The sequence below is a fragment of the Ailuropoda melanoleuca genome, chromosome 16 (assembly GCF_002007445.2).
Source record: "Ailuropoda melanoleuca isolate Jingjing chromosome 16, ASM200744v2, whole genome shotgun sequence".
Lineage (NCBI taxonomy): Eukaryota > Metazoa > Chordata > Mammalia > Carnivora > Ursidae > Ailuropoda > Ailuropoda melanoleuca.
This window is the reverse complement of record NC_048233.1, coordinates 22,432,369-22,454,187: the sequence shown is the minus strand read 5'-3', so window position 1 is coordinate 22,454,187 and position 21,819 is coordinate 22,432,369. Positions and strand designations below refer to the sequence as shown.

Sequence of the window (21,819 nt, the reverse complement as noted above, 5' to 3'; positions counted from 1 at the left end):
TCTTTCTCTCAAAATTTCTTTTTGTACTGTGCTTCCCTTCTTGTAAGGATGTGAGATGATAAAATGCCTGCGTGATGAGATGAAGTGAGGTGAATGATGTAGGCATTGTGACGTAGTGTCAGTCTACCCCTGACCTCCATCCGCGTCTGGACCGCGGATGACCTCGGGTAGGTGGAACCACAGATGAGGGGGGTTAATGTATTGTCCTCTTTAGTGTACTCCTAATATGCAGCTGAGAGGTATAGCTGAATGTATCAGGTGAAGTAAATATACCTGAACAATAGGTATTACATGTAATTAGAAGGCATTGTTTTTGCAAGCAAACATCCTTAATGTTTGCCTTTTAAAAACAGCTCCGTTTATTTTTCACGCCTCAATCCTTATTTTTATCAGGTTATAAACCGCACAACAGATAGACCAACTGACCTTGGCCGTCTTCAGGTAATTTGCCCTAGAGCGTGAGGTAGATAGAACGCTCTCTTCATTTCCTTACCCCTCTAGGCTTCCTATTCAGTTGAGAAGCAACTTGCACTGTACGTCTGCATTTTATCTTGAGCCTCAAACACCTTGCAAGTCTTTGCTCCCCTATGTTACTGTTCCTAAACCAACTTGCCGCACCACAAAGCACTGAACTCAAGTGGCCCTCAGTGCTCACTCCTGCTGTGATGAGTCACAGAGCCACCAGCACTTTGTTGCGTTAGATTTGATCACTGCCATGAGCAGTCCTTCGATTGTCAGCTAAGAGACCCTTCAGGGAGTTGTCCCTTAATAGAAAGTCTCTTTTCTTCCCTCCTGTTGTAACTTTAAATTAAAAGAAACTGCAGAGGAGCGGGTGGCATTGCAGCAGTTCATTCTTCTACCCACTGGGAGAACAACATCTGAGAAAAGACGTTATTGGACTGAGAATTGAGTTGTTGCTATTTTTTTGGGCCAGCATGGGGGGGCCGTGGTGGTGGAGGACGAAGACCATGTCGTTTAGACTCAGACTGATTCTCAGTAAAGCAACAGAGAACAGTCCTTCTGTGTCTACCAGCGAGCATTTTTTGGATACAAAACAATGACTTAACATATTAATTTCTAGTGGGATTCACAGGACCGCTGGTATGTTACCACTGATTTTTAGGTGGTTCTGTGAGTTCTAGTGTGGGAAACTGGCACCGGGACAACTTCAGAGTCCAAGGAGGATGGGAGGCAGGAAAAGAGAGCTAATTTTTGACACATTCCTCAGACAAGTGACCCCTCTAGGGAATCTGTGCCCAGGATAAGGACTGCTTACTGTGAGCCTTTTGGCATAGTTTTCCCCAAATAGTGAGCACTGGTTATTTTAATGTTAAGAAGGCTGATGAACTTAACATTTGCTAGAGGACAAGAGATCTTAGTACTTTTGATGACGTGTTTTCTAGATGCTGTTTCTCACTAAATTTCTGATTTAATTCTCTGCTCTGCTGGGCTTTATACCCTCCGTAGGTTGCTGGTCCATTCCCATTCTGGGTTAGGACCTGCCCCCAAGTCTGATGTCTGCTAAGATTTCCTGGTATAAGTCATGGCTACTAAAAGCTGAAGTTGTTTGATGTGTGACTGAGGTTTGCACGTGAGTTCTTGAGATGTTTGGTGTTACTGTGCAGTATTGGCAGTCTTTCCTATGTATCTGGCACATTCAGTCTCATTAATTTACTCTTGCACTGGGAACTGCTTTTGAACAAGTGCATACTATTTCTTATAAATCTGTGTTGACTTTTCTTTCTTCTCTGAGCCTCGTTTCACTGTACGTTCACTACTAGCAGGACAGTAGTGTCTTTTCTACATTGCGTCAGGAAACGAAGTGATAATTTTAATGCATACTAAACAGGCAAACAGATCTGTCCATATGTAGAGAACCTTAATGCTCCCACTCTTTATTTCTAGGGACTTACTCAGACCCTTCCCCCCCCCAAATGCTCTTCCCTCCCTGCTTCTGTTTCCGCATCACTGCCTATTGGGATTTTCTTCACCTTCCTTTTACCACAAAATCTTTATTACCGTGGCACCCTTGACCACTCTGCATTGTGTGAGTCTCACTGGATGAAGTGAGAAGTGAAAGGTGTGCCTGACGGTGTTGCTGCCTGGTTTGAAAAGGGTAACTCCCAAGGTGACCAAACACTTCTCATTTGAAGGGAAACTCCATGAGGGCAGTGTGTTGTGTCCCTGGCGTAGTAATCACAGAATGCCTGGGATGGAGCAGCAGAACAAATGATTGTTGAGCTGACTTATCTTGCAAAGTGAGCTTAATTTTGATTCAAGACAGGCCTTCAGGACAGGAAAGCAGGAAAGCTAACAGCCCTTGAGCACTGACATGTTTCAGGCACAGTGCTAGGCCCTTTATGTGGATAATCTCCTCTAATCCTCACAGCCCTCCTATTAGGTGGGTATTCTTTCCTTTGCATGGATGGGTGAACAAACTCCAATGTGTCAGGTGCTGGCTTTTTTTTTTTTTTTCCCCCCAGTGAGGGAGCAGGAAAATCATTGCCTGAATTTCAGTCTATTTGACTCTGCCACTTGTACTCTTTCTATCATGCTGTGGCCCACATGCTGGTGTGGGAGCACTAGCCATACCTGCCTGTCCCCCACAGGGGATAATTGGGAGGCACAGGTGAGACATCATAGAGAGTGATGCCTGAGATGTAAAGTAAATACTAAGTGTTGGTTATGATTATTGAGTACCCACTGATTCATTTATTAACCAAAAAATATATATCGAACACTCAGATGCATGTTGTTTGCACTTCAGTTAATAGGAAGTATTTTATGACTGGAAGCAGAGATTCTGAATACTTAAAAGCTGACATCAAAAGAAATGATAGAACAGTATTTCTCAAAGGTGATCATTCAGTCACCTAGTTGAAAACCATCTGGGATATTTTTAAAAATCTATCTTTCTGGCCCCTACTCAGAAAGGGAATCCGAATCTCTATGGTTGTAGCCCCATAACCCTACATTCTTAACAAGTATGACTGGCAGTTCTCTTGCACATAAAAGTTTGGGAACCAGTGATAAAAAAGTATTGACTTAGTTTGGTACTAAACTATATATGTAGCATCTGGAATTAAAGTAAGATGCTCAGAGAGTAGTGGCAATGCCAAGATAAAGCTCAACTGATTGCTAGATTTTTAGACTTTTTTTGACGATGTGGTTTTAGGAGTTTTGAAATAAAATATAAAATACCTTTAGTAAATTTGAATATATAGAATATTAGCATGCTTACAGTCAACAGTGAGGAGCCCTGTCTGTAAATGGGTTGGGGTTAGGGAGAGGGTGGCAGTTACGTGCATTCTAGGATTGGAAAAAACTTTCTAAAAGGACCAATCTAAAATGGCTAAGTAAAAAGAAGACCAGAGGTTGATTTATTTATCCAGCTCCGTATCCCAAATATTTAACACAGTGCCTGGAACATAGGTGCTTTAAGGCCTTTGTTTAATGAATTAATAAAAACAGAGGAAGAGAGTAATATGGATAAAATAGATTAGAATAGTTTGATTGTGATTGTTGTGAATAAAGAAGTCAAGAAAGAGTATGCTGAAAAGGAATCCTAGTGAGAGAAGACAAGGACAAGGTTTTAATTAGGCAAATATGGTCCTTACAGGAAAGTGCCTTCACACAAACAAATACACAAATGCAAAAACAAACCTGCGGTTCGTGCGGGATTAAATCATCGGGCTCCTGTGTGTGTGTTGGGAGCAGAAATAACTGTATGAGGACAGGGACCAAGTCTGTTTCATTCTCTATATGACCGTAGTACTCAGTAAATATTTATTGAACAAACGGCAGAGTTTCCACATGGACTGGAAAAGAAAGCTTTCAAATGACACGAAAATGTCTTGTAAAAGAGAAAAAAATCTTTACAATGGCTAACCAATAGACTGGTGATCATGAAAATAGCAAATCTTCATAGGGCAGCATGTTCTCAGTCTCTTTAGAGTTTAATAAAATCTCCATCTGATTGTTTGCCTGTCATCAAGCACTGCCTTTCCTTCAATGCCACTTTCATTTTACTGTTTCAAAAATTAGCTATTTAATTAGTATTTGTTGAATAGTTCAATCAGTGAATGAAGAGTACTGACTTGGGCCCGGGTGGGGGGGGAGGTGGGTGATTGAAAGCGGAGAAAGAAGAGTTGTCCTCATTCACTTAGAATTTTCAGAGTGACCTGTGATCCAGAGACCTTTGAGTAGGCATATTTCCCATACAGTTGAAGGCCTGGTTGTTGGGATCTTGAGGGGAAAGATGTTTGCTGAGGTAAGGGCTGCAAAGGTGGGTTCAGCATTGTTAAAAGAGGCAACCATTCTTTTGATCTGGGAAGTCAGGCCAGAAAATGTTTGCGGGAAAGATGGTAAAAAGTAATCCTAAACCTAACAGGAGTTTAGTGGGAAAATGGCTCTAATTCAAGCAGTGTAATGTTAATATCCATGTGCATCGTCGCATGTCTCAAGCCCCGCATACTGCTTTGGAAATAAAAGGAGATTGTGTAAAGAATTAGCAATACAAGGGATTTTTAAGTGCTTTATTGCAGAGGCCTGTGATACTCTGTGAAATCTATGCAGCCTTTTTCTTCCTGCTGTGCTTAATTTCAGAATCTGATGCTATTACCTATCCTTGGAGAAAAAAAAAATCACTCTCTGTTAACTCTTAAAAACTGAGTTTAACATGGCACTTGCTTTCAACATAATCTTTCTGACGTTTCTTGGGAAGAGAGATGTGATGTATTTACCCACAGGTTTGCCTTCAAGTTTAGTACATAGGTTTGCTTCTAGGGGGCAGCACTAGAGTAGGGGCAAGTTCGAAATAAATGTCGAAAGCTTAAGTTTAGAAATGGCTCAAGCAGCTTGAAGAACAGCCTCCCTGAAAGAGTCGGCATAGATTGTGTTTGGCATGAATCCAGATCTGAAGCCAGAGAGGTAAATGTGTTATGAAGAAGATCAGGCAGAAGAAGGCAGGACGGGAGTTAACTCTTTACAATATAGGTGGCTGTCTTCTTGGGACAGGAAGACATGCCCGCCAAGAATAAGTTCCCTGGCATGCCATCACTGTGCCCTTTCTTCTGCCTAGCTTGAAATAACAATTGACCTTGATGGATAGTTTACTTTTGCCAGGCATCATGCTAAGCGGTTTATTTTTATTTTTATTTTTATTGATTCTTCCCAGTACTTCTCTAATTTAGATGCAAACATTGCCCCATTATACAGATAACATTGAGTTTACCCAAAAGCAGCAAAACTGTGTAGTGGTGGAGCTGAGACTTGAACCCAGAGTGGTCGATTCTGAAGCCTGGGCTCTTACCTATGGTCATATAGAAAGTATATTTTAAGTCCTGTTGAGTCATCCCTCAAAATGACGCTTTTATTTTCCCCCTTCTTTATATATGCACTTGCTTTCTTTCAGCTTATTTCTGACCTGTTGCAAAGTTACACAAACTAGTGTCTCTCCTTACAGTCTACTGTGTTTACCACTGTCAGGTCAATCTTCCTGACGTACTATTTAAATCATGTGACCCCTTTCTCAAAAATTCAAAGTGCCTGAGTCCTATACACAGATGGGGCCTGGACTCTTAAGTCTGGTTTTTGAAGGCCTTACAGTCTATCTCCAAGTCTTCCATCTTTTCAGGCTCATATTTGAATTTTTCCTTTTGAGAATAATTTGCTTCTCATTTGGGTTCAAGCTGAACACAATTTCCCAGATGACTCCCAAATGATCTGCAACGTGTCAGCCTTATCAACTCTTCTCACAATGCTCACACCAGAGGCCGTCCCAGTGCATAAAAAGCCACTGCTCATACCTGAACCCTGTCTGACACAGAGAATTTCCAGAGTTGCTTTTTCTATCTGCTTCAGATTTGCTCATCAATCGACTTTTCTTGGTTCTTGATCCACTTGTCTATATGCCACCTTCTTTTTGTTTTGTCCCTTCATTCATTCAGCAATCAGTAAACATTTATTGAATACCTATTATGAACCAGGCACCATGTTACATGTCAGTGATGTATGGAGTAGGCATTCACCTTGTGCACAAGGATTTAAAGTCTACTAGGGAAGATAAACTTTTTTTTTTTTTTTTTTTTTAAAGATCTTATTTATTTATTTGACAGAGATAGAGACAGCCAGCGAGAGAGGGAACACAAGCAGGGGGAGTGGGAGAGGAAGAAGCAGGCTCATAGAGGAGGAGCCTGATGTGGGGCTCGATCCCATAACGTCAGGATCACGCCCTGAGCCGAAGGCAGGCGCCCAACCGCTGTGCCACCCAGGCGCCCCAAGGGAAGATAAACTTTAATCAATTACCTGCATTTATGATTACAAATTGGACAACTGTATTTCACAGAAGTATATACAATCTATCGGAGAAGTAGCTGATACATTTAGAGGTGCCAGTCAGAGGAGGCTGCCATGAGGAAGTCACATTTGAAGATGGTTAATGAGGTAAAGAGGACAAGTCAAAGTACTTTTGAGACCTGAGGAGCAGCACGTGCGAAGATTCCAAAGAGGAGGAAGGGTATATTCTTGGAATTTAAAGGCCAGCGTAGCTGAAGCCAAGTGATTGGGAAATTAGGCTCTAGAAGTGGGTTGGGATCAGATCATTAAACCTGTTGCACCATGTTAAAAAGTTGCATCTTTATAAAAAGGGTGATAAGAAACCCATTGAGTAGTTTTAGGCAAGAAACTAAGAAAATTTGTGGCTATAGCATGTAGACCTAACTTAAGAGAGGCTATTGATGTTATTTACACAAGAGAAAAAAGGTGACTTGGAATTTGGACTCTAGCAGTAGTGTTAGACATGGAGATAAGAGGAAGGACTTCAGGCAAAAAACATGGAAAGTCACCCAGTTTCCGGTGCTTTGTAAACTCTGCTTTCCATCCCCATTCCAGCAATTTACTGGGATATTCCCTCTGGTAATTACCCATTTGTTTCTGTGTTTCACAGGTTCAGAAAAGAGATGTATGAGACTGTATATCTCCTGAGATCTCTGCTGGCTTTTTCTGTACCTGCGGTAGCCCTTGACTATTCAGGCAGAGATTTGACACAAAACATAGAGTGCCTCCTGTCTACATCTATGTATGTGCCTTCACATTTCTATGTGTTCCTTTTGTATGTATCATCCTTTCACTTAGATTTTCTGAAACCCTACCCATCTCTTAATTTCCAAATTAAAATTTACTTTTTCATAGCATCCTCATAGAATATACTGACCGGAGATCTCTCCTTCTGATCTTATGCTATTTACATCTATAACCACTTTTATGACTTAATTATATATTGTACCATATTGTAAGCATGTTGTGAACATGTCTTATCCTTTGAGATATAATTGTGAGTTTGTGCTTTGGAATGTAGATGCTGTACTTCATTATTATAGCCCTATTTTTGATCATCATTTACCTCTTTTGAGCTGGGCAATTTACTTTAACCTCTCTCAGTCTGTGATTCCTCATCTGCAGAATGGGGATAATTATATCAATAAGCAGTTGTGAAGAATCAACGAGAGAATGGATGCAAAGTACTTAAAACAATCCTTGGCACATAATGAGCTCCACCATATGATGACATTTATGGTTATAAATGTTATTCTTTGAAATCAGAAACCTGTATCTTATTACTACTTTTTTCTACTTGGAGCTCAGTAAATATTTATTGAATTCAGATTTGAATTTAAATGTGTCATTTTTGTGAGGGGATACAAATATAAATAAATCTTGGTTCTTGTCTGCAAGAATCTTGATTTGGTAGGGGAGCTAGTAACGTAAACTGGTATTTATGTATCAGTGTGGTAGGTGTAGTGATAGTCTATTTTGAGAGCACAGAAGAGAGGTTGGGAAAGGTTTTCTAAGTGAATTAATGTATGAGTTGGGTATTTTATAAATCAATTAAATGCATATTAAGATAATGTATGTACATTGTGTAAACTCGAAGTTCTATAATAAAATAGCACTCCTGTCTTAGTAAGGATCATGCCTCTACTCCATTACTACTTCTTTTAACACGGTATTTTTTTTTTCCTTTTCTTTCTAGAGAGGGGAGGGGTGGGGGGGGCAAAGGGAGGGGGGAGAGAGAATCTTAAGCACTGGGTGTGGAGTCTGACACCCAATGAGGGGCTCCATCTCACAACCCTGAGATCATGATCTGAGCCGAAATCAAGAGTGAGATGCTTAACCGAGTCACTCAGGTGCCCCACAAGTTCTGTGTTTCTAAATAGAGTGTTTACTCCTTATTTTTCTTATTTAAGAAAAAACTTTTTTTATCTATTTCTTAGTATTTGGCTTTGTTATTTTACTCTTCCTCTACCTGGCCATCCTAAAACCACACATATTCCTTTTCCCTTTCTTCCAGTATAATTTCATCCTTTCTTTTGTGTGTGTTGGAGGGTGTTAAATCAGTTCAGGAAACAGTTACACTGATTATGTAAATGTTTATCTCTGAGAATATCATGAATTTGTTACTTTTACCTTTTATATAATTTCTTTGGTTTTCTTGGAGTTAATGATGATCCTGTATTCTAACCTAAAGTTTTACTAGGATTGTCCAATGTTTCCTGGCACTCCTAAGTCAAGGCTTGAAACTGGTAAGCAGCACATCCAGGGTGGATTTTAGGAGCAGTCAGCTGTGGTGGGAAGGACCATTTTATTACTTACATAATTTAGAATTGTTGGAGCCAGATGATAATAAAAAGCCCACTGACTTTTAGTTAGTTGTATTATGCTTCTTAAAATTTCTGCATACTTTGCACCCCTATACTGCCAGCACTTGGGCACATTGCTCCCAGCAACCTGAACTTTGTAAGGCTCTGACTTAAGCTCAGTAGGGCAGGGAGTGGTGCTCTGAGAAGGGAGGAGGGTATCTGAGCAGGCAGTGTGACGTAAGTATAAAGGAGAGGAGGTGAGAAATGGCATGGTGTGTTTGTGAAATTACAGATTGTTTGGTGTTAGTAGAATATGGTAGGGACCAGCTGAGATGAGGCCGTAATTGTTGACAGTGGTCAGATCAGGGTGGTCTTTTTTATCATAGAGTCATATGCACCAGATTCTGTCTTGTAGGCCATGGGCATCCTTATAGTGTTGAGTAACATGGTTGGCTTTGCTTGTGAATGAACTAGTGACGTGTTAGCCAAAAAATGGAAATCTGGCTCCTTAAGTCAGCAGTTAAAATGCTGTCTTGAATATATGGTGACCTATTAATACTTTAGGGGTACCCCATCAGTAAAATTTTTAGAGTACACAGCACACACATACACACAGATTCATAATTTATGTACGTGTGTTGTACTTTAGCTAATATTCAGGTCACGGTAAACATTTAGAGCAAGATTCTGTTTAAATAACAGTAGAAGTAACAGTGGTAGTACATCAGAGATCCCTGGACACCAACTCTGACATGTAAATATGTGTGCAGTGGATTTACTGGGAGGGCTTTTGAGGGGCTGAGAAAAGCAGGATGGGCCTAAGGAGAGGTTGACTGTGTCACACGTGAGGCTTCAGCTAATCTATGGGGAGCTCTGGAACTGGATGGCTTCTTAGAGATGTTGCGAACTGAGGCAAGGGGGCCAGGCCTCTATAATCTCACATTGGTGTTGGATATGGGCCATCCCTGGGGAAGGAGTGGAACTTTGGATGAGGACAGATCTTAGGAAGGGCCTCTGATGTGAGTCTTCAGCAGCCAACACTCCTGGCAGCTGGGAAATGAGGGCCACCAAGGTAGCATACCACAGCATCCACTAAACACAGCTTTCCAGATAACTTTTCTCTCTATTTTTTTGAATTCTTATAGATTGTCCTTGAAATATAGCTAAAAGAGAACTAGCAGTGGTCTAAGAGATACAGTTTTGTCATTTTCCCATATTCATTTTATTTACGTTATTAGTATTACTTGAAAATCCCTAGATTTTTGTTTTGTTTTGTAGGAAGTCGTCTTCTTTTTTTTTTTTTTTTAAGATTTATTTATTTATTTATTTATTTATTTACTTGAGGGGAGGGGCAGAGGGAGAAAATCTTCAAGCAGACTCCGGGCTGAGCGTGGAGCCTTAAGTGCTTGATCTCATGACTTTGAGATCATGACCTGAGCCGAAATCAAGAGTCAGATGCTTAACCAGCTGAACCACCCAGGAGCCCCTTATAGGAAATTTTTTGAAACACTTGTCCACTTTATGAGGGTTAAGTTAGCTAAAAATTAGACAATGTAATCCATAATCCATTTTTTGAAGCATATGAGACTATAATGCGTGACAAAATGATGAAGAAAAGAGATAGACAAAATGAACTTCTTCCTGTTGTGAAATGAGGGCCCCTGTGCAATCTATTAATAGTTAGATGAAAACATAAAACTATGCAGAAAACAATATGACATTTCCTTTAAAAATGAGAAATAGAATTACCATATGATACAGTAATTCCACTATTGGGCATTTACCCAGAGCAAATGAAAACACTAATTTGGAACAATATACATACCACTATGTCTATTTCAGCATTGTTTACAATAACCAAGATATGGAAGCAACTCAAGTGTCAATCAATAAGATGACTGGATAAAGAAGATGTGGTGTATGTACGCAATGGAATATCACTCATAACAAAGAATGAGATCTTGCCTTTTATGACCATATGGATGGACCTAGAAGGTATTATGCTAAGTGAAATAAGTCACACAAGGAAAGACAAATACCATATGATTTCATTTATATGTGGGATCTAAGAAACAAGACAAGCACAAACCAAAAAACAAAAAGCAAAAACAGACCTGTAAATACAGAGAACAAACTGATGGTTGTCAGAGGGGTGAGCAAAATGGGTGAAAGGGAAGAAAATAGATAAAATCATGTGGATCATCTTGAACTTCTAGCTTTGGATAAAATTTCTTTATGGAATGAGCCCAAGGGAACATTTTAATTGGATGTAGGACAGCTAACTGGGCATAGACATGTGATGGTGGTAATGGTGTCTCTGGCTAGAGAAGAGTAATTCTTGCCTAGTATGTGAACAAGAGTGTAGGCCTAGATTTTTCAGGTTCCCAGATGGGCATCTAATTCACTGGTCTCCTAATTTCTTTAGGTCATGTGTATGCACCATCAATAAAAGGATTATTATTTTACTAGTGGTAAACACCCAAAAATAGAAATTAAAAGGGATGAGATAAAGAGGGAATAAAGAATATCTACAGAACAACTAATGTAAATAGATATAATTTTTTTTTCTAGCATGCCAGCATATTATTATTTTTTGCATCCACCTTGAAGACTTCTGAGGTAGATTTCTAGAGAATAAGTTAATTACTAAATGGGGAGAAATTGCACTGGAGACAATTTTGACCATTTTTTGAGTTTGACCCATGTAACTATTTAAATGAGATCATACGAACTCCAAGTAATAGATCAGGTTTTAGAATACAGTTGCGATGCTTTAAAATATTTTAAAACTCATGGAGGGAGTGTGTGTGTGTGTGTGTGTGTGTGTGTGTGTGTATCTGTATGTATGTGCTAGCTAGGGTCATAATGACTTAGTGTTTCCTCCTGTTTAATAATTCCTCATAATTAACTAAAAGGTTGGGGCCACACTGGCACCATTACCCCTGTGTATATCTGTCTGTAATTTATGATCCATACCCTGCTTTATATCCCAGAATGCTTTTACTTATTTTTCTCTGGCTCATAAATTTATAAATCAGTTACATGCAATAATTAAAAGATACTTTATTTATATCATCTCAGCAATAAAGAACCTGAAAAGACAAAATCTTTCATTAAGTGTAGTAAGTTCTTCATGTCCTTTTGGAATTTTCATGTTTATAAGCATTTTTCTGGCAAAACTCAGCCTGGCTTAGAAGAATTATCCCAGATTCATCTTGTGTCTGAACTTCAGATAGCTTAGTTTCCTTATGAACATCTTTTATTTTGTTAATAAAAATTCATTTTAGTTGTGTTCTCATTTTTATACTGAACATTGTGCTTATAAGATAGCGGTTGCTTTGAATTTCTTGAAGGAAGCGGGTAAGTACATCTCAGGTAGCATTATTATTACTTTTCATTATAGATAAAATTAAAAGGTAGCCAGATTTGGAACTAGTATACAGAAGTCTTAATAAGAATCCAATCATAGTTGGATTCCTAAGGAAACCTAACTATATAATCTTAAGGACAGTTCATAAATTAAAAGGCAGAAACTTCCCTGTGCTAGAGAGTGCTATTTTTAATAATAATAAGAAAAATCAAGATTTTTTTTTTGTACACACAAATGACCTCTCCATTATTGAGTAAAGGACATGTATTATCTTGACAGATTGTGCCTTGAAATCTTCAGGTGATCACATCCATACTTGCTCTTATTCTCCTTACAACTATTTGCATATTGATCTTAATAATTTAAAATAAACAATGTTGTGTGTTTGACTATTATTAACCATTATTCACTCATTTAAAATATTTTTATTGCAAGTCTGTTCTTTGTCACATGTGACAAATGTTGAGTAATGGGGTTACAGTGGTAAGCAGAAGAGATTTTGTCCCTGCCCTTATGGAATTTCCAGTCTAGTGAGAAAGATGGAAGTTAATCATCTGATCGTGCCAATGGATAGAGAGAATAGAGAGATGTTCTCTTTTTTTTTTGTAATTATGACTGGTGGCTGGACTATAAATTTTTAAAAAATCACACAAGCATAGAAAACTAAAGAAATGATAAATTTTAAATATTTTAGGATTTTAAAAAATATGCTTTATCAATGTTTCACTGTTTATCAATTTGCCAATTAATTGATGTATACTCAAGGCCTTTAATTATGTGTCCCCTGAGTGATGATCCTTGTCATCTTCTTGGGTAAGTTACACCCATAATATATATTCTATGACTTTTTTTTTTTTGATTTACTAAAAATGGCAGGAAAGCTTAAAGACATTTGGCAAAGAATTTAAGTGCAGAATTTGTGTGGATTTTTTTTTTGAGTTTTATTCCAATGTTATGAAGTAAAGAGAACTATAGTGGTTATTAAAAACAATTTGCCTTTATTTTTTTCCAAAACATTTAATCTAGTGCCACTAAAAACATTTGCCCTCATATTTTATTAGTTAAGTAATATTTAATGAATTTACCCAATTACAATAAGAAGTAGAAATGACATAAACAGACTTGGGATTAAGCCAGCAATTAAAGTGGTTAGAGTGGCTGTATGTGGGTGTGCAGAGTAAACCTTTTGCCATTAATGTGCTATGACCAATAGTTTCTTTCATAGAAGGAATAGAGCACATTGATCACTCTGGTAACTTGGTAAATGAAGATTGGTTAAGAAAGTTGTGCTATGGGATTAGTGATAACTACTATAGAGTGCATTATGGCAGAAGAGTATAGGAAATTATAAGGAGATGTTACAGGGTGGCTTGATTTATTCTGGAAGTCATAGAAGGCTTCCAGGAGGAAGAGACATATTGGCTGGGTTACGAAGAGCGGTAGGAGAAGTAACCAGGTGGAGAAGGTGTGGGTGAATATGGAACAGCATGTAGAAAGCTCTGATGTGGGCTACAACTTGGAATGTTGAGGAATTAAGGAGACTAGTGGCTGGGGTACAGAAAAGAAGGGCAAAAGTTTCGAAGAATGAGGCTGGAGGAGGAGGGTCTTACAGGTGCTGCTAAGGATCTGGGGTTTTTATCAAAAAAGCAAGGGCAAATTAAAGGATTCAGATTTGCATTTTAAGAAGATCATTCTGGGGGCTGCTGGGTGGCTCAGTTGGTTGGGCGTCTGCCTTTGGCTCAGATCATGATCCCAGGATCCTAGAATCAAGTCCTGCGTTGGGCTCCCTGCTCAGCCGAGGGGGTCTGTTTCTCCCTCTCCCTCTCCATCTCACCTCCGTCCCCGCTTGTGCACGTGCTTGCGCTCTCTCTCAAATAAGCGAATAAATAAAATCTTTTAAAAAAATTAAAAAAAAAAGATCATTCTGGCTGTTGTTTGGAAGGTGGAATGGATGTGGCATCAGTCATATAGTGATTAAGTAGTCTAAATAAGAAATGTTGTCCCTGTTCCCAAAACTATTCATTCTACCATTTTGGGGGGCCTCATTCTGCTACATAACTACATAAGTCCTCGAAATACTTGACGAGAAACAGAACCTAAATTTATCACAGGTGTAAATGTTTTCAATACTTAGGAAGACTTGGATCTGTATTTTCTGTAGTGCACTTTGCTTACCATTTTTTCCTTTTGTATTTGTATTTATATTCATGATTTCAGCACAACATATTTCAAGACAATAGAAAAAAAGGAAAAGTCAATCTTTTAAGCTTGTACCGTGCTATTGACTTTCTTTGAAAGGACAACAAGTGTGTTTATTTTATCACTATCGGCCTAAAAATTAACCATGAAACATTATTCTCTACTTTTAAACTATATGTAACACAGAAATGCTTTATTGCAACTTCATCAATAATTCAAATGCAACTTAAAAGAAAGTAGGGCAGCATAAGGAAAAAAGCACACTTGTTCCATAATTGAGTCAATTAAATAGTATTGAGTCCCATTGTCATCTTTATATTGATGAAACAACTTTTATAAATACAAAGAGTCTAATAAACGAGACCTCAGAATTATGAGGCAATGTCATAGACATTTCTGTATTTTTTTTCTATTATAGAATACAAATAGCAAAAGCAACCTTTGCTAGTGTGCAATAATGAAGGAACAGTTTTTGAAAAGTGCTCTTATTGGGATTTTAGTAGTTTTCAAGCCTGTGCAGTAATAGCCCAGGCTATTTTGGAACTGTGCATACATTAGTGTTCTGGTGCAGAATGATACAATAATGTGTGAAAAAGTATACGATCGCACCTTGTTTAAATTTGCAGTTTTTGTGCATAATCCCACAGTGAGCTCTTGTTAGGTTTTGACTGTATATAGGAGAGAAAAAAAGTTTATAGAAGCCCATAGCTTGGGGTTGGTTGTAAATATCTGACTATGGAAATAAAGGTTTTTGTTCTTTATTGAAAGGTCAAGACTTAAGTTTATATTATATATACTATTTTGCAAATCAACCTATGGTTAGTTTAACCCAGAGGAAGCTTCAGAGCGTACATATATAACCATCCGAATGAAAATGCCTATCTGCGTATTTCATATTTGCAGAGTATGAGTGAAAAGTACCGAGTTTGATTTTTAAAAACAACAATTGTGTTATAATTTATGCATTCATATTGATGTTGTTTTTCAAAATTGTCACCCAGAGAAGCAAAACCCTGATTCCAATGATGCCCTTGTTCAAAACATTTTGGAAAACTTCCTCTCAGAATTGTCTTTTGAATCATTTGCAAGCCTGACTAAAACATCCATCTCATTACTTTCTATTCGTATTTTACACCAAGATTCATCATCCTTTTTTTATTCACCAGAGTTGGCTATAAATGTCTCTCTGAAATGATGAAAATGGCTAAAATTGACTTTCAAATTATGAAATTTGTCACCATTGAGGATATTTAGAAGTGTGTATGCATGTGTGTGTGTTACAGACTTAGAAAGCACTTTCAGAAGGTGGTAGAAATACGGTGGCTCATGGCTGATCTTTAGGGTAAGTGAGTGGTGTTCGAAGGGGAAGCCCTAGGAAGGGAAAGCACAGGTAGATGACATGTTATGTTTGTATAAAAACCAGTCACATTACTTTTTAATGACACTGGATGTTAGTTTTTACAATGTATACAAAGAAAATGCAAATAATATCTTTTGGAATGCAAGGCCAAAATACCTTACACAATTAGTAACATATTTTATTATTAAGACAATTAAAGGATTAAAGCAACTACAATACTAATCCTATGTTGGCAGATTCTTCAGGTAATGGTCCCTATGTGGAAATGTCTCTGTATAATTTTATTTAAATACTACCATCCACTGTCTTATCTGTAAACACGTGTGTTTTTATTAGCATCTTACATAATTCATACTTACTTTCATGTCATTTGAAGGTTCTATTTGGTTGCTTTTGAAATTTTCATTTTAGTCGATCTCTTCACATAAGTAATTGACTCAGTTTTAAAAACTATTAGTGCTTGTTTTCTTAACCATCAGTAAAGAACCCAGTTACATGTGCTTGAAATATAAAATAATTGAATTCCAAATGTTTTCTTAATTTAAGAAATTTGTGGCCATTTGGTACCACTCACACAATGTTATGTGTTGAATGATTTATGAATAAAATAAAAATGAAGCAGTCATGTACATATCCAAACATTTACCCTTTACCCCCATTTGAATATCTTTATTGTGTTTTTTCTTAAATGGGTAGGAAATGGAAAAAATAATTGCCAGAGAGACTCAGTTGAGTAGTTTTTATTTTCTGAGTATTAGAATTAGAATTAGTGCTGTTTAATAGGAGAGAAAACAATTCAAATACATTTTTCTGTGATCGGTTTTTGTGATACTGTACCCTATTGCTTCTGACTTCTAGCTTTGGGCTTTAACGATAGGGATCAAGTGCCTGTATTTCAAGAATGTCATCGGTTGCTCTTCGAAAATTGATAGATTTAAGTGCAAAATTGTGTTCGAATATGAAGGTCTTGTATTCATTTTTGTGCTCCTTTCCAGTATAACTAACTTGCCTCTTGGAGACAATGAAGTTGTCTTGTTTAAGTATGTATGTTTTGTATGTAAGTTTTGTAGACGGATCTGTGTTATACTGATTCTTTTATCCTGGTTAGCTGTGCTAACATTTCTTCTTTACTGGTTTCGTAGTACTAAATGGGTTTTCTTTTCCTGAATGCCTTTATTCTCGACTATTCTAATAATGTTAAAGCATAGAGTTTATGCAGGAATTGCTCTAAACTAATAGTTACTTCCTTCTTATTAAAACATCCTAGATGGTGTTAATGAAATTGAGTGCTGTTCTGTTTTTGCAAAAAAGCTAGTTTACCTAAAAGTGGGAGCAGGTTTGAGGTACTAAAACTGAATGCATCGTACTACACCTTTAGTTCTTTGGTAACTTTATTTTACCTATTAAATGTCATGGATTTTTTTCACAACAAATGTTGTTTTTGAAATTCCTTTGAAGGAAAGTATAATATTGTGATAGTGTTCATTCGCAATATAATTATTCACTGAAAATTTTAAATATCTGTAATAGGTTAGAAAATTAAATCCCAGTAGCTTTTTTGTTCCCCAATAAGAAAAGTAGTTTCAGAAAGCTTATATTATAAATGTAGCATAGTACTGCTTACCAAAAGTTAGGAGTTTTATTCTTGTAGGAGTTAGGCTAGTAAGTAATGTTTATATAATCCTGATAAACATTTCTCCATGACCGAATTTTGAGTGGAAAACTTTGTTTCCTAAAAGGCTGTATGTGAAAAAAAAGAAAAGAAAAATAGGGCCTGTCCTTTGATTGTGTGTAGTGTGTGTGTGTGTGTGTGTGTGTGTGCGCAGATCCAGTTTAATACCAACTAATGCCAACATCTGGCAGAGAGATGGAGATCTGGGAATTTGTTGCTTGAAACCCTGGGACAAAGTGTTCTGATCTGACCAGCAAACATAGCTGTGGACTTGAACTGGAATCTTCAGGGGCAGAAACGTCTTAAGTGTCTGGAAAATTGGCCTGTTGAGTCACCATGAAGGCACTAAAACAAAACTAATTTTAAGCAGGTCAAAGTTCAGTGATTCCCTCTGGAATTCAAACTTTTTTTAAGAGTCTCATGTTTAAGTGAAAAGGGTCAAAGTTGATGCACTGTTACAATGTTTTGAATGCTTTCCCTTCAGAACAGCCACCCAAGCTGGGATTAGCATGAGGAACTGCAAGGCTGGCACTTCAGCGTCTGGGTTAAAAATATTTTAAAGCAGTAAATGCAGTCAGTACAGAGAGATCCCTGGGAGCCTTTCTATTCAAAAATGTGTGAGCTCAGGGCAGCGACTGCAATGTAATTTAGGGCAGTGTATGCTTCATAGCTTTGGAGAATATTGCTTCCCACTAATGTTCCATCAGAGGATGGTAGGATAGTAGTAATTTTAGAAGGTGGTATTCCTGTTTGTCTTACATCGAAAACTTCAGAATAAATAAAAGGATATATCAACTGAGCAAGAAATGTAACTATGGAAAAGTACCAATGAATCTAAATTTGAACTGAACAGATACAAAATCAGCATGGGTGTAGGAATATTTTTAAGGAGGAAGCTGCAGCAAAAGCGACTTCCCAGGGAATGGACCTCACAGGTATGTACCATGTGTGACACGTAACCTGCAGAAACTTTCAAGAGAGCACCTTGTCCACAGAGAGGTGATTGAGCAATGACCCGATGTCCTGCTGTTGGATATTTGAATTGAGGAATTATTTCAGAAAATGGAAACATAGGGGATTTAATTTCAGTAGCTGGAATTCAGGTGATATCTGGATATCCTGAAGATGCCAAGCAATTAGCGAGTCGGAATTCCTTGAATGAGGTTGTATTGGGATCGTAGGATGGCCTCACTGTGAAGTGAGTGGTTCCAGGACTTTTGATGTTAAAACGTTATATACTGCAGGCTTATTGTGATTGACTAGGCTTTTTCTGAGACTGAAGATCTTGTTCTGACTAGAATGAAACTTAAACAACATTTTTAGACATTAAAAAGAACCTATTATTTTATGGGTTGTGTCTAGGAAAGGGGAGAAGAACATTTACTCTGCCTTCAAATTCAGCAACTCAGCTAAAAGCTCTGGTGTAGCTATGAAATTTGGCTCGTATCCATAGTCTACTAAACTCCTTATAAAACTTTGGTGGTTCTTATTAGCGATTTTTTTTTCCATGATACCAATTGCAGAATAATTCTGTTGCTCTTCACCATAAACCTATAATACTCACTTTGAAGAAATTTTAATTATTCAGTTATTTATTCAGTAAATATCAGTTATTCCAATTTGAGGAATTACATTTTGCATTGTGTTTACTGTGTCTCGAGAGATAGGAACTCACTCATGTCTGTTTATTTTAATGAGATAAACCAGGCCCATGTGATAATTTTTGCCAAAACACAGAATAAAAATGCATGGAGCAGAAGGAAAAGCCGAGTTATTATTTTATGACATGATGACTCTTGTACAATTTTTAATCGGAAAGTGGTCTGAGTTGGACTGAAAGATGAGAAGATGTCACACATGTTCTCTGTGGTCCCTTTAAGTTACAGGCTAATAGAAAGAGGTCTTTGATTGGATTCTTGAACTCAGTTATGTTTATAATTATTAACATTGTGAATCCTGCTTATTTTAATGTAGTGATGAAGAAAGAAGAATAAGAGATAATCAAATATTACAGAGGTTAAATTAGAAAAGGTCAAATGCCAAATGTTTTCAAGAACTGGTGCTAGGATGATGATGCTGGGATAGTTTTAGGGTCAGTTCTTAGATTTCTTTGAATCTTAATTATGGACCAGAAATTTAAATTTGTGTGCAGGGAATTTCAAAAACAAATTTATTTACCATCGGAACTGTATGAAGAAATAGAAGCATCAGTATATTCAGTATTCTAATTTATTTTAACTCCACGTGACTAGTTCATAGTTTTATCACAAGTAACCTTTAAAAAAAAATAGTCATAGCTCTGAACTTTTGCCCCTCCGCATGTCTTTGCAAGGAGAGCTTTCAAAGAGACGAGTCTTAAATCTGTCTGATAGTAAAATATCCTGATCCTTTTTCGTTTCCCTCCATCTCTAGTCTCTGTCAGCTGTTAAACTTATGCTAGCCGACTGCTGGCTCCACATGCTGTGCTGATCCTTTTGTTTAACTGGCATTTCTCGTAGCTTCCCCACTTAAACTAGCTATCAGAATCCTACAGGTCAACCAGATAGTTTGCCTTATCGCAAGCTCACCTGAAACATCTTTTGAGGTAGGGCCTGTGATTTCATGACAAATAGTCACCTCAGTGGGGAGCTGCAGAGCTCACCTCTATCTTCCAAGGGTTAACCGTAACCTATAATAATAATTTGGTGACACAAAATGCTTCTTTTTATGCATTACCTATTTCCAGAGGCCTGATTTAGGTTTGTATCAAAATGGATATCACAAACAGTACAGCTTCCCGCAGAGAAGCAAAGTGCTACTGAGAGACTTCTGTGATTCCTTTGGTGGCATCTGGGAGGGGTGAGGAAACGCTGGGGGAGTGAAGCAATTGTCGGTGGCTTATAGAGTAGCTGGGACAAGCCCTGGTGGGGAATGATTTTCAAAAGCAGAATAGCTTTATGGAATTGTTACATCAGGAACAGAACTTTGTTCTATTGCACTTGCTACGAGGCAAATTTTAGAACAAGGAAAACAGCAGAAGTGGTTACAACAGATAACTTATTTTTCTGTATGATTTTCATACTTCATGCTCTAGCAACAGTGACAGCGCTTACCCAGGTGTAAATACAAACATAATAATATAGTACTGGGAGAGTTTTAAACTTTAAGAGTCTGTTGAAAGTCTTAATTCCTCATCACAGAATCCCTGTTCATGCCAGCTTCAGTCCAATTGGAAAAGCAAGCAAAGTTAATCTGTCTGTGTTCCATCTTTAGCCATTTTTAAATCACCCATTATCTACCCCAAACATGCTAGCTTCCTTTATTGTCCTAGTTCTTTTCACAAAAGAAAGCAAATACAAATTTATCATATTTTTTTTAACTTAACTATACCCAGGAGTATTTGTACTTTAAATAGAAATGTATGAAGGGTTGTTTTTCATAAACGTTTACTAGACTTAGAATTTCTGGCACTTCTGGTAGTTAGGGATGGGAAAATATAGCAATACTATTTTGCAGAAGGGGTCTTCCAGTGAGCCCTCACTTCACACCATCTAGGCTAAATTACCATTAGAACGACGCCTGGGGACTGATTTGAGCCCAAATGTGGATGGTAAATGACCTGCGGTTTTCTAATTCAGTGATGGAGATATTTCTACACTTCCACACTTCAGGTTCTGTGGCAGTTTCCAGCTGCAGCCTTTTGCCTTGACTGTCCCTGGTTCTGGTACCTGGAGAAGGGATGGGAAAATGTCAGGGAGCCAGGCAAATTGTCAAGAACTCCATCCCCAGAACTTTAACTCCTGCTCCCACTTCAGCCTTTTGCTCTTGCGTGTTTTCTGAGAGTGAGGGTTTTTCTTGGCCTGCTGCTTCCCCATGTGGCCGGCCTTCGCCTCTTCACTGTTCTCTGGGGATGTGTTCCCAGAGTGCCCATTTCCCACCCGCCCCTGGGAGCACCACGAAGGAGCAGCTGTCCTTGCTTTCCCACTCCTACTCCAAGGAGAGGCTTGGGTGCACAAGCTTCTGTCACATACTGAATTTGTGCATCTCAGGCACAGCTGCTCAGCTCTGCATTTTTGGCTCAGTGAACACGTTGAACATGTTCGTATAGGTGTTTGGCTTGGGGTACACCCATCTAGGGATAATAGACATGGTTTCTCTTTTCAAGGACTCAGTTGTTACAAGTATTTAATGGCTATTGGGTGGGGGGAAACACTGATTTTTTTTTTTTTAATGTGCTGCAAGAGACATGCTCATGGCATTCTTTTTGTTTCTTTATAAAGCTGTGTAAAAACTGGAATTTTAAGGAGTTTCTACCATAAAGACTGCTTTCAGACACATTATATCTATTTCCTTATTTAATTGACTATAATTCATTTTGTAAGCATTTCTCATTCAAAGCAGGAAGACTTTCTACCACCATGGTCTAAGAGTTTGGTCACTTTTCTTAGGGATTGCTTAGATCTTCCTTGTAATAGCAGCTCCCTGAAGAAAACCAGAGAAAAGAAATAACATCAAACCTTCAACGGCAGCTTTTGTCCCATTTAAATTGCAATAGATAATTTTGAAAAACTGTAAGTGGGGTGATGATGTAAGATGGACT

The 21,819-nt window shown here is 38.0% G+C and overlaps 1 protein-coding gene across 9 annotated transcripts in view; it reads left to right on the top strand.

Moving 5' to 3' along the window:
• Positions 1-21,819, top strand: part of SOX5 (SRY-box transcription factor 5) — a 960,947-nt gene that overhangs the window by 8,419 nt on the left and 930,709 nt on the right. The window contains exon 1 of one of the 9 annotated variants that reach the window (XM_034644602.1): positions 17,149-18,175. The exons of the other annotated variants lie outside the window; for them this stretch is intronic. The gene's annotated coding sequence lies outside the window, so the exon portion shown is untranslated. Of the gene's footprint in view, positions 1-17,148; positions 18,176-21,819 lie in introns of those variants that run through there. 9 annotated transcript variants of the gene reach the window in all.